Source organism: Chrysemys picta, chromosome 17 (genome assembly GCF_011386835.1).
Source record: "Chrysemys picta bellii isolate R12L10 chromosome 17, ASM1138683v2, whole genome shotgun sequence".
Taxonomy (NCBI): domain Eukaryota; kingdom Metazoa; phylum Chordata; order Testudines; family Emydidae; genus Chrysemys; species Chrysemys picta.
This window is the reverse complement of record NC_088807.1, coordinates 13560602-13574467: the sequence shown is the minus strand read 5'-3', so window position 1 is coordinate 13574467 and position 13866 is coordinate 13560602. Positions and strand designations below refer to the sequence as shown.

At 50.1% G+C, this 13866-nt stretch overlaps 1 long non-coding RNA gene across 1 annotated transcript; it reads left to right on the top strand.

Annotated features, from left to right (window-relative positions):
* Positions 1 to 8556: 8556 nt before the first annotated feature.
* Positions 8557 to 12730, top strand: LOC135976179 (uncharacterized). Its single transcript, XR_010593383.1, has 3 exons — positions 8557 to 8653; positions 9638 to 9669; positions 12358 to 12730. It is a non-coding gene; the product is annotated as an uncharacterized LOC135976179 (long non-coding RNA).
* The last annotated feature ends 1136 nt before the right edge of the window (positions 12731 to 13866 follow it).

Below are 13866 nucleotides of genomic sequence, written 5' to 3'. Positions count from 1 at the left end.
ACTGGGCCAGATCCACAGTTGGTGTAAATCAGTGTAGTTCCACTGGAGTCAATGCTGGTTTACGCCAGCTGAGGATCTGGCTCTCTAGAGAGCTGAAGGGAAAGGCGGTTCCCAGCTCAGCCAAGGTCTGTGTGCGTGAGGAACCTGCCATGCCCCAGATCTAATGTCCTGCCTTTTTTTTTTTTTTTAAATGGAGATATCCTATCTCCTAGAACTGGAAGGGACCTTGAAAGGTCATCGAGTCCAGCCCCCTGCCTTCACTAGCAGGACCAAGTACTGATTTTGCCCCAGATCCCTAAGTGGCCCCCTCAAGGATTGAACTCACAACCCTGGGTTTAGCAGGCCAATTCTCAAACCACTGAGCTATCCCTCCCCCCAGGTTTGCTTCTTCACCAAAAGAGAAATCAGCATTTTTATTCTATTAAATGCAGTTCTTGTCCCTGAAGAGGGACCTCAGAAAAGAGGAAAATTTTATCTCCAGCACTAACCACACGGCACCTTTCTGTTCCCAGCGCTGAGTCCCAGCAGCCAGGAGATCTGCTCAGTTCCCGGTGAGTCCGTCTGTCTGTCTGTCCCCAATCTGCCCATGGCATTTACCCCTCCCTGTCCAGGTGTCCAGCCACCACCCATTGGGCTGCTCCCTGGTCACTGTGATGTCAGCAGAAATGGCACGGGAAGGCAGATGGGGCTTTGTGGGATCTGACCAGATCTCCTGGTCAACCACACCCTGTCCTGCTACCTCTCAGCTCTGCTCTGACCCGGGGCCAGTGTGACATGTGGGTAAGAAAGTCACATTCACAGCCTGTCCCACCCCCGGGGCACTGTCTCTGAGAAGCAGAGAACACCACAGCTCTTACCTCATGAGATTTACCTTCCCACGCACAGGCTCCCCTTGCGGGCGCAGGTCTCTCCCCTATAGCTCATCCCCCATATACACTCAGCCTGCCCCTCATTCTTAAATGTCAGCAGCACCGTTAATAGTCAGCCCTGGGTGGGCAGGCGGCATTCAAGAGGGTACGGCCAGAAGGGACCATTATATAACCCAGGCTGAGCTCCCCTATGACCCAGGGAAGGGAGCCACACCCAGCAGGGGCTGGCGGAGCCATTTCTTTGCTGGCTGCGTGGGCAAGAGAGCAGCAGGGGGCACTGCTGGGGTAGGGAAGGTGTTGGGCAGATAATGTCCTGCCCAGCGGCAGCAACAATTCCCCTTTGAGTTCACACCTGGGTCCCATCACCCTGGCTGAGGGGACAGGCCAAGATTTTGGCCATGCCCTAGAAGCCCCCAATGGCCAGGGCCGGCCTCTCTGAGGGGTCGCCTCTCTCCTGGCCATACTGCCCTTATTCTAGGACAGTGCACAGCTGCAGAAAATGGGCACCCAGCCCAGCTGAGCCTCCAGGCTCTTCCATAACCCAAATGATCCCAGGGAATAAAGCTTCTGGTCACCAGACAGACCTCTTCCCCCTGTCTGCCCAGCTGCCCTGGAATCAGACCCTCTGCACTGGCACAGACCCACCCACCATTTATCTCCTGCCCAGTCAACTGGCTGGTCGCCACCAATGCCCCACTGACAGCTCTGACCCATTCCCCTTCCCAGGTGCTCTCCCTGCCCCCACCCTCTACCTGAGCCAGACGTCAGCCCGACCAGGGGACTCCGTGCAGCTCCAGTGCTCTGTGTTGTCCCAGTTCCTGGTCACTGGCGTCATCTTCTGCAAGGACGGGGAGGAGGTTTTGTCCCAGAGGGGCTTGCAGGAGAAGGCCATCTACGACTATGACCATGTGGTGTCCGGGGGCAGCTCTGGGAAGTACACCTGTGGGTATGAGATCAACGACAGTAACAACCAGGTGACCAGATCCCAGCTCAGCCCTGCCCAGCGCCTAAGTGTCACTGGTAAGTGTGTGTGTGTCTGTGTCTGTGTCCCAGCTCAGCCCTGCCCAGTAACTCAGCATCACACCAAACAGTGGGGTGAATGGCAGACCGAGAACAATTAAATAATAAACACCTGAAAATCCAAATGCTGCAATTCATCAAAATCTGAAAAGAAAAATTTCTAATTTTTCACAAGGAACCCAGCCCTCCAATTTTCACTCATCTCAGATCAGACAGCCTAACCCAGACAGCTGGGGCATGGGAACATCATAGAAATGTCAGGCTGGAAGGGATCTCAAGATGTCATGAAGTCCAGCCCCCTGCACTGAGGCAGGACCAAGTAAACCCTGACCATCCCTGACAGGAAAAACCTCCAATGACATGGATTCCACACTTCCCTTGGAAGCCTATTCCAGAGCTTCACTGGCCCTATAGAACCATAGAATTGTAGGACTGGAAGGGACCTCAAGGCAGGACTAAGTATAATCTAGACTATCCCTGACAGGTGTTTGTCCAACCTGCTCTTAAAAATCTCCAGTGATGGAAATTCCAGAACCTATAGTTAGAAAGCTTTTCCTACTATGTAACCTAATCCTCCCTTGCTGCAGATTAAGCCCATTGCTTCTTGTCCTACCTTCACTGGGCACTGAGAACAATTCATCCCCATCCTCTTTATAACAGCCCTGAGCATATTCGGAGACTGTTATCAGGTTTCCCCCCTCTGGCTTCTTTTCTCAAGACAAAACATACCCAGTGTTTTTAGCCTTTCCTAATAGGTCAGGTTTTCTAAACCTTTCATCATTTTTGTTGCTCTCCTCTGGACTCTCCAATTTCTCCACAACTCTCCTAAAGTGTCACACCCAGAACTGGACCCTGTACTCCAGCTGAGGCCTCACCAGTGCCGAATAGAGCAGAACAAAGACCTTCCGTGTTTTACATACAGTGTTAGCCCTTTTCATAACTACGTCACACTGCTGACTCAGATTCAGTTTGTGAATCACTCTAACCCCAGGCCCCCTCTAGCAGCACGGCCACCAGCCAGTTATTGCCCATGGTGTAGTTGTGCTAGGGCAGCGTATGGGCCTGGAGTGGGGCCATGCTCTGCTCTGATCTCTTGTGTATTTATTGCCTACGTGATGACTCCAGCAGCGGCAGTGACAGGGGTTCAACTCCAAAAGGTAAATGCTTCTGAAGCGCTTCTTTATTCTGGGGACTGTATTTAGAGAAAGGTGGGTCCTGGGTTGGGGAATCCCCAGTCTGAATGTGATCACCATGACAATGGATGTAGAGGAAACACAACAACACAACAGGGTGACAGGCTTGTCCAACGCGGTGCATTCTCCCTGCAGCTCTCCCAGGCTTTAACCAGCATTACTGAGTCTGGAAACATCTTTGCAGGGCAGAAAAATGACTCTTTCAAAGGGGGAATCCCAAATGGATCTGATGGGCAAGAGTTTCATCTGGAGTTCACTGACCCCCTCTGCTAAACCGGCAGTCAGTGAATTATTTCCTCCCTCTGCACTCACTGTATTTGTTGTTGTTCTGGAAGGAAGCACCAGATACATCATCACAACTGGGCTTACAATTTCTTTCTCTCCATTTAATTAGTTATTTACGCTCTGTGCTCCAGTCCTGGAATAGAGGTGTCACAAACAGCATTTGGGCAAACCCGTTTCAAGAATTTATTTCAGCCCAGCACCAGCGCCCAGTTCCCAGGCAGCAATCTATCCCCAGGAACTGACCATAGCAGAACTCAAACCTGGTTGTTTCCCCAGCTCCCCTCAAAACGTCTGCATCAGCAAACCAACACCTAACAATATGCTGGCAATGGCTGTGTGCAGCACTCCCATGGGTAGGAAAAGATGGTATCCAACTTTGTGTAATACCGCCACCTACTGACTCCTGCCAGAGCGACACTAATTAGATATGTGCCATCCTGAATCAGGATGAAAAGTCAAAATTTCAGATATTGCAAAGAAGAGAAATGTAGCAACATTTAGATTCCAAAACACCGAAGAGCTGTGTCAAAATTTTTGATTTTAAAGAAACAGCATTTTCTGATGAAAAACTTTTCCACTGGGTATTTGTAGACCAGCTCTGCAGAGATCTTTGCATACCATACAGATCTGTGGCCTTGACTCAGGAAAGTGTGTGCTCAAGACCATCCCTTTTCAGGACAGCACCTATGTAGGTGCTTAAATTTAAGCACCTGCTACAGTCCAATTGCTGGAACTAAAGTTGTTGTTTGAAGTTAAGTTTGTACCTGGGCCCTGTCCTGAAAAGTGATGCTTCCCTGAAGCAGGGCAGTTCCCACAGGGATGTTTCCTGCCTTGAGGAGCTCACCCTTAGAGCTGGCGGGAAAGCCAGAGTTATTGCCACAAACAATTGTGAACAAAACTATTTCATTCAAAATTTGTTATGGAAAATGTCAATGTTTTCATGAAAAAATATTCATGAAACTCAACAAAAAAAATTCAATTGGCCTCATTTGAACTAGACATTTTCATTTGTTTTGGGTTTTCAGGACAAAAATGTCAGAAACACAAATAGCTTTGCTTTGTTCAGTTTCAAAGATAATGGAAATTTTCCTTCCAATTCTAAATTTTGAAAACCAATATGAAACAAAACTGTCAATTCAAAACAAAACAAAATCTTTTCTTTCATTTCAAAATTATTTTTGTGGAAAGACTAAGAAGGCCCATGCACGTGAACTGTTTGGGAGAAAGATTTTGATTTCAGTTAAACTGTGTTTGGATTAAAAAAAAAGTTTGGCAAACAAAATGTGGAAAAACTTCAATGAGCTTTACTCACAAAGAACAGCGAATAACGTCGCCCTGCAGATAACTGTGGGGTGAGCTCCCCGGGTTTTTTCATGACACAGGGCCGGCTCCAGGCACCAGTTCAGCAAGCAGGTGCTTGGGGCGGCCAAGGGGAAGGGGCGGCACATCGGGCTCTTCGGTGGCAATTCGGCGGCAGGTCCCTTGGTCCCTCTCGGAGAGAAGGACCTGCCGCCGAATTGCCACCAAAGAAGAAAGCGGCGCGGTGGAGCTGTCGCCGATCACGATCGCGGCTTTTCTTTTTTTCCCGCCGCTTGGGGCAGCAAAAACCCCGGAGCCGGCCCTGTGAGGACATTCGGGGTCAGTTACCACAAGACTCAGCCAGCCAGCGGCGGCTGCTTGGAGAGACCATTCACAGTGAGATTCTTTCCTAGGGCTGGATCTAAACCTGCTATTGGGAATTACAATCCCTGCCGTCGTGGTTCTGGCTGTGGTGCTTTATCTGCTGGGAAAGAAAGGTGGGTATGAGAGTGAGGCCAAGCAGTGTTAGCAAACGTACAGACAGATGTGGCAGAGACACCCTCTTCGACCCCCTGTACCCAGTGTGTCAGCTGGGATGGGGGGAGAGAGATGATCAAAGACACAGTGAAATTGTGTTTTTGGGAGGCTGGCTGGAGAGAAAGATCAAAGAGATGATGAAAGGGATTATCATTGTGATTAATTATTTGTATTTCAGTAGCACCCTGGAGCCCCTTGAGCTCCAGGAATCAGAGCCCCACTGTGCTAGGCGCTGTACATTATTTATTAGGTATATTACTGTAGTGCCCTGGAGCCCCAATCAGGAATCAGGCCTCCACTGTGCCAGGTGCTGCACAGATCAGTAATGAAGGGGACAGCCCCTGCCCCAGAGATGGTCACAATCTAGGACTCAGGCAGCGGCGTGTGTATGGATGGAATATCGACAAGCAGGTAACTAAGGCTGCAGTTCAGGAAGGCATCCACTAGTCAGGAAGGGCCGTTACTCCTGTGCCCGTGTGTAAGTGGTTTCCTGAATCAGGATCTAACAACTCTAAAAATAGAGCTCTGGACACAGCTCTGCCCTGCCAACCTTTCCTCACACAGTGTCCCCAGCCCCAAGCTTTCACAGCACTCGAATCACCCCAACAATCTCGAGATTGGCCTAAAACTCATGGGATTTCCAACAAGTCATCAGTGTGGGGTCTTTGTATTTGCCTGGGGGGGTTGATCTTTGAGGGGTCCCATTTTCAGGGTTTTCTCCCAAAACACAAGGGTTATAAATTTACACTTTTTTTTTTTTTAAATGAAAGCCAAGATTCTCACTGACTCCCAGACCTGGGGCTTTATGTAGAACATGAAATGCCATGACATTGCCACTAAAATCATCAGACTTGGCCACACCGCTCCCAGGGGCAGTCAGTGGGGCTGGCGCAGGAGAGAGCTGGGCTGGGCCATGGGGATGAGGCTCTGCATCAATATGATGATGAATTTGGGCCGTGACGCTCAGTTTCCATCTCTCTCTCTCTCTCTGCACACGAGAAAACGTGTCCTCGTCTCTGATCACATTGCCTCACTGCTTCCAGTTGCATCTCTACCAAGGAAACAAAGGTAGGAGGAGATAATTCCCTCTCCCATCTTGTTTTCTGTCTGTCTCCTTTCTCTCTCCCTCACAGAAGGGCCAGGAGCTGAGTAGCTCAGCTCTCCTGACGCAGGGGGGTCTCAGTCTGTTCTGGAGGATTTTTTGAAAAGGCCAGGGAAGGATGAACTCCCTGGTTGGGGTGGGATCTGGGGGTTAGGAGAAGACACTTTAAGGAAGGGGTGTACCAAATTGACGTGTTCCCACCACATTTATTGACAGCAGAGTGAGTGTGTTTGAAAATCACCCCAAGATGTTTGAAAGAATGAAAGTGACCCTGCTTCACACTCAGCGGGTGTTGGGGCTGGTCGGCCACAAAGTAACACCGACCGATCCAGCCAGTTCCCTAGAACCAGTTCTGTTTTTCTAGGGCAAGTGTGGGAGTAGCCAGGCTTGGCTGGGAACCAAGAGTCTCCAGTCCATCCAGCTGCAGTGGGTAACACCCAACGTTAGATCCATCGGCTGCATCTGGTTTAGTGCCAGGCTCAGTGTGTCCACACACGGATTCTCCCCAAAACAGCCACAATGGGTTCCCACACAGCGGCCGTGATTTCGGTGCAGGTCTGTGCATGGGGCGGCTGTAGCACTCCCCCACCTGCTGGGGAGAGCCAGGCAGTAGGGACGCCCATGGGGATTCAGAGCTCACTGTCCATGTGAACAACACGTTGTGCCAAGGGGGCTCTGAGCCAGTCGCCTCTGCAGCACGGCTCAGGGGGACCAGCTCATTGGGCCCCAGGCTGCCCCCAGTTTTGTTGGAGCTGCTAAGTACCGCTGGCTCTCTATCTGCCCATCACCCAGTCAGGGGGTTCTGAGGGACCCCTCATCCACACACACAGACTGTGCAGGGGCCCCGCAGAGAGTGTCTAAGGGTCGCTCCCGATTGCTCAGCAGCCAGAATCTGCCACTCAGGGCTCCCCCAAACTCCTGCTCCCCTCCCCCTCTGACTTCCCAGTCACTTTCTGCAACCTGCTGGGACCTGCTGCTGCCCTTCTGAGGGCCACGGTAGCCATACACTTGTTCTAAACCCTGCCTGGCCCATGCCGGCCTCACAGCCCCAGAGCTCAGAGCTGATTCATCAGCTGCACATTGCCCCAACAGGGACTCCAGGAAATTACATGGTCCTGGCCCAGCCGAATATGATAGGGGGAGAAGCCAGCCTTGGGGGTGGGGCAGAGAGAGCCAGGTGGGAGACCAGAGAGTCCATGTGGTGACCAGCTGGACACAGAGAGGGAAAGGTGCATGGGGAGACTAGAGGCATTTTCCAGACTCTGCCAGCGTCCCGTCTAGCCTGAGGTCCCAGTGCAGTGACTCTGCCAATAAAACTGGTGGGGATACAGGGGACATGACACACAGACCCTTGGTACTGGGAGCCCTCACCCCGACTCTCAGCAGTGTATGTTCCCTGCCTGCATCCTGTGCCCCTACCTATAGGGCTCCTTAGCTGCCTCTCCGCAAATATTCCCTTCCCTCCCTCCTCCTTCCATATGACCAGTCTCTACCCCCAACTTGCCCTCCTGGGATGTGGGAGCTGGTTAGCAGACAGGGCCAGAAGTGGGGTCTGAAGCTGCATTTCCACACTGTGCAGAGTTGAGCCTTAATGATGAACATTCAGTCTTTCTACACTGTGAACAGACCTGGGCCAAAATTACAGTTTTATTTGAATGAAAAAAATTTAAATAAACAATTTTGTTCAAAAATTTTCACCAAAAACATTGTTGTTTTTTCTGACAAAATAATTGAAAGTGAAACAAAATGAAACAAAAATGTCCATTCAAAAGAAAACAAAATGAGCATTTTGTTTAAGCCTTTTTCATTGAAAATTTCATTAAATAAGACGGTTTTGGCCGAACATTTGATTTTGGTTAAACTATTGTTCATGAAAAAAAAATCCGTTGAAAAATGTCACCAAGTTCTAACTTTGTGAAAACGACCGAGTTCTCATCAACTTCTGTCCTGAGATGTCAGGGATTTTCGGTCCCCCCCAAATCTTAACTCCATGCTGACCTAGTGGGGTTTTGGTTAGTTAGTTTCTTGGCCATTTTGCTGAAGTAGAACAGGATGTTCAAGTCTCATCTTTATTAGACTTTCCCTGCATGAATGGTGAAGCGCCTTGTTCCCTGATTACCCAGAAGTAGGGCTTGCTGCTTTTCACCTGAATGTGAGCTGAATGGAGATGTAAGGTTCTAGCCGGAGAACCAGCCATGGGAAGAAATCTCCTCACAGCTGGACCTCTGAAAACAGACTCAGTGTCACCAAAGTGAGAGAGAGAGCACTGATACCCCCTCTCCTTATTACTCCCCACAGGGAACGAGTCCAGCATGACACCAGCAACACTCCTGAAGATCATATTGAATGTAAGTGCTTTTGTAGAGTATTGGGGTTACTGGGGTTACATGCACATGAGGGAGAAAGGCAGAGGTTGGGGGGTAAATGTGTTAATTGGGGGTGGGCTGGACAGATCCCAGATCAGACTGTCTGACCAAGAGTTACAACAACAAACTGCCTGTGGATTGAGGACAAAGAATTCTTGGGGCCCCAGGGTTCATGCACCTGAGTCCCCGAGGTTCCTTTGTCCCACCTTTTGCCTGTAAACCCCAGTCTTTCATTGCCATGACTGAGGGGACTGAGCCAAAGTGCTGCCACTTACCGTCCTTCATGGAAAGGACACATTCCAGGGAAAGCTCCCATTGGAAAGTGTTCCACCCCCTTCACTGGGAGCTGGGTGCAAGAGTGCCTCATGGGAGCTGTAGTTCAGGTGCCTCCAGCTCCTGGTCTCTTTGAGCTGGGCTCTCTGACTCTCCCATGATGCACCACTTTCTCCCCTCTTGGTGATGGGAAGTAGTGCATCATGGGAGTCCCTGCTTGCAGTGAATCATGGGAAATGAAGTCCAGCCAGCCAGTTCAACCTATAGAGGAGAATAGCAGCATGAGGCCACATGAACTACAAGTCCCATGCAGCAGCCAGGTGGTATTTGAATCAGAATATTTCTGCTTTTGGCCAAAATATTTCCATTTGGGGACACTCATTTTTTGAACAAAATGTTGAAATTTTCTGCCAAAAGCCACCTCTGTTTGTGACAAAATAGCTCTGTGGAAACCCAGACAGACAGTTTCCACTGAACATCTTCAACAGCTGAATTAAATCCTTCTGCTTTGGTATCCCCAGCGACCCTGCTGAGAATCAGGCTCCATTGTGCTCAGTGCTGCCCACGGGGGAGCCCTGCCCTGGCTGGGGGAGAGGTGGGAGCTGGGGGGTTATAATTCGTGCTCAGCGAGGTGCCTTCCCTTAAGGGTATTTACACCCAAGTGACCTTGTGTAACTGTCATTCTCTCCCCAGATGCCTCCTTGAATTGGGTGGAAAGCACCAGGGTGAGTCTCAACTTTTATTCACAACAAGGTGAAGTGATAGAAAAGAGCGATCCCTTTGCCTGTTCCAGCTCGGCAGGGACCCTTGGGCTTGGAATATGGATTTATTCAGGATTCCCAGTCTTCAGGTTGTGTCTGTTACCCTGGTCTTACTGCTGCTGCCCCAGATTTCCACACAGGAGCAGGTAGATGCCTCCCATAACTGCTGTTGGCCTGGCCAGTCAGGCCCTGCCCCACACAGACAAGCATTGAGGCAAGAGGAAAGCATCCTTCCCAAACTCCACACCACAGCAACATGGGAGAATCGCCGACGTCCTGAAAATCTATCTGGCTATAGAGGGGCTTTTCCCCACCAGCCTCTGCAATCAAACAAACAACCCAGGCAGAGATGTTCAATGTTCAAAGTTCCCATTAAAACTCCTGAAAACTGGACGGTTAAATCCCCGGGCGGGTTTGAAAACCTCCGAGATGTTACCCAAGTGGGAATTGGCTCCAGTGAGATGGATCCTATTAGTGAAGCCTCAGCACCACTTGCTGGTAACCCCCCACCACGGGCCTCCCGCCCAAAGGGGAAGGAAGACAGAAAAGGGGTGAAATCCTGGAGTTTCCCATTAACTTCAATGGGGGCAGGATTTCCCCCAATGGGTTTGCATGTGATGTAAGTGTCAGAGGGGCGTGCCCAGTCTCACACTGCTAGCAGCGGCTGTGCAGTGGTGAACACACCCAGGGTACTATGTTACTGGCAGGGAAAGCTGCTAACACAGAGTTTCTATCCCTCAGTTGCTTCCTTATGATAATTATTTGGTCACACTCCAGCTAATATTGGCAATGAACAATAACCCTGGATTTTTATTTCTCCTCCTCTAAAGTTCCATGGGAGGAGTTTGGGTCACTGAAGTTCTGTCCTAGTATTATTATTATTTTTAATATGTAACATTTTCTTGAGTGTTTAAAGCAGTGTCACAAAGGGAAGAGCTGTGCGCTGCTATCATGATGGCATAGCTGGTCTCCTCGGAGTTAAGGTTGAAGTTAGCATTCTGTCATCGCTCTAATTTTCACACACATCTCCACAAACCCATTCGAGAGAGTATGCAATTTGATTACCATGTCTCATCACTATGTAGATCGTGTCCTAAAAGTTTGGGGTAAAGAACTCAAGTGATCTCAGAGAGAGGGAGTTTCATTCACTTTCCAGAGATTTTCCTAAAATTACTTTGGCTGTTCTTATGCACTAATGATCTGGATGATGGGATGGATTGCACCCTCAGCAAGTTCGCGCATGACACTAAGCTGGCGGGAGAGATATGCTGGAGGGTAGGGATCGGGTCCAGAGGGACCAAGACAAATTGGAGGATTGGGCCAAAAGAAATCTGACGAGGTTCAACAAGGACAAGTGCACTTAGGACGGAAGAATCCCATACACTGCTACAGGCTGGGGACCAGCTGGCTAAGTGGCAGTTCTGCAGAAAAGGTCAAGAAGCTGGATATGAGTCAGTAGTGTGTTTTTGTTGTCAAGAAGGCTAACAGCATATTGGGCTACATTAGTAGTAGCATTGCCAGCAGATCGAGGGAAGTGATTATTCCCCTCTATTCAGCACTGGTGAGGCCACATCTGGAGTATTGCGTCCAGTTTTCAGCCCCCGCCCCCTTTACAGAAGGGATGGGGACAAATTGGAGAGAGTACAGCAGAGGGTAACGAAAATGATTAGGGGGCTAGGGCCCATGACTTATGAGGAGTGGCTGAGGGAATTGGGGTTATTTAGTCTGCAGAAGAGAAGAGTGAGGGGGGTTTCAAGGGGGGTTCCAAAGAGGATGGAGCTCGGATGTTCTCAGTGGTGGCAGATGACAGAACAAGAAGCAATAGTCTCAAGTTGCAATCAGGGAGGTCTAGGTTGGATATTAGGAAATACTATTCCACTAGGAGGGTGGTGAAGCACTGGAATGAGTTACCTAGGGAGGGTGGAATCTCCATTCTTAGAGGTTTTTAAGGCCCAGCTTGACAAAGCCCTGGCTGGGATGATTTAGTTGGGGTTGATCCTACTTTGAGCAGGGGGTTGGACTGGATGACCTCCTGAGGTCTCTTCCAAACCTAGTCTTCTATGATTCTATACTAACAAATGCTGATTTATCCCTTAGAACTTTTAGTAATTAACTCTAGGACAGGGTACTACTTACAGACTCATGTGAATTCCGAAGCTGGTTTAACCCTGTCAATATTATACATATTGGTTCTCCTTTGACCCAAGCAGTTAGCCAATAATCTAGGTCTTGTGCATAGTAGATTGAGAGGTGAAAGTGATGAGAGAGACAGGTATGTTCATAGATGTAACCCCATTTATTTACATAACATCTACAAAGTCGTGTTTCCCTGAACGCAATAGGAACCAAACAACAGGAGGCACTTTCTTTGATCCCAGCTCCAAGCTTCTTTCCAGCCAGCACTCTGCCCAAAAGCTCTCTCTTTATAACTGGGGGGCAAAAAGGGACCAGACCAAGGCTGGAGACAGGGAATCTGAGCTGCATGCCTCAGATAGGTTAATGTAGGAAGTGAAGCCGATGGTGTTTCCTAGCCCAGATGCCCATTAGAACTGCTCCTGATGCAGTACTGTCAGATGGACATCTTCTGGCTTCATTTCTCTGGTTTTAAGCTGGCTTAGCAGAAAAGTAACATTACTGTGTTTTATCTTAAAGCATCCACCGCCCCAGGGAGAAGAGACACCGACATATGCAGCAATCACTGTACAGCAGGGCAGATGTCATTAATGCTCCAGTTGCTGAAATGCAGGACTCGTCACAGCCCAGCCACAGCAAAGACCCTCCAAGAATCAGAAGCAATCATGCAATCAGTAGGGACCATGCAGTAAGAAAGTGGGAGACCTTCTCTAGGGTCACAGCAGAACAATGCACAGTGACCCAAAATGATGTAGGACACTGGAATATTCTTAAGGCAAATGCTACTTGTTTTCCATTTTAGAAAAAAAAGTTTCTTCTGAATAAAATTGGGAAAAATACCCAAACTCTGTATTCCTACCCCCTGATTCTTTATATCGACAGCTCAGCTCCGAAGTCCTCTCAGCTCTGTTTAGAGATTCCATTGCCAACCCAAAGTGTACAAAAATCACGAGACCCCCCAAATCCCAAGATATATATATATAAAAAAATTCTTGAGTTAAATTATGCATTTTGTTTGCATTGTGTTTGACCTTATGGAAGTCAGTTTTTTGGCAGCCTGGCCCAGCCCGGCCCTTCAGGGGAAGCAGCCCTGCATGGCGCACCGAGCCCAAGCCTCTCTGTAGCCGACGGGGGGCGAATGGAGCGGGACCAGGAGCTGCTCTTCGAACAGCCCCTCTCCTGACACCCACGGCCCGCAGGTAGCGGGTTGCTCCCTTCCTTCTGTAGCCTCTTTGGTGTGCTCAGAGCTTGCCCTCCTCTCGCCCACTCTGATCGCAGGACCAGTGCAAACCTGTGGGCGCTCCCCTTCCCCAGCCCTGGGCCGACCCCCTACTTAAGCAGAGCTGCCACTGCAGGCTGCAAGATGCCCCCTGTAGCTGCCACTGAGCATGGGCAGCCGTTATTGTAGGCAGGGGGAGGCTGTGCCTCCCCAAACAGCCTGGCATGCCCTGCCCACACTCCGCACCAGAGCCAGGCCCCTCCTACAGTTCCCAGCGCTCTGCTCTGGCTGGTCCAGGCCAGCTGGCACTGGCCTGCCTGCCTTCTGCCGGGACTCGTGTCAGCTGATGCTGGGGCCGTAGTGCCCACCTGGTGCTTGACCTGCGCCACCCAGAGCACTGGGACTGGGAGCACTGCTGCCTGGTGCTCCAAGGCTGGCCATCTGACACACCGAGGCTAGGGCATCTCCCCCTGGCTGCCTGGCACTGGGGGCCATGGTGGGGGTGCTCTGGTCTCCTGTGGGGGAGGAGAGAGACAGGGAGGGGGAGCAAAATGGAAGAGGGAGGGGCGAGGCTTCGGGCACAAGGTGAAGGACCGGGGGCTAGACTGTCCATCCATGCAGCTGAGGCTTTCCATCAATAGCTGAGCAGCTGCTGGTCTTCCCACCCTCTCGGCAGGGAGGCTGATCACGGTTACTCTGGTAACCGGACTATTAGTGCTGACCGGACATTGCCAGGTCCCCTTTTCGACCCGACATTCCAGTCAAAACCAAGACACCCAGCAACCCCAGTCCCTGCTTCGCTATTCTGT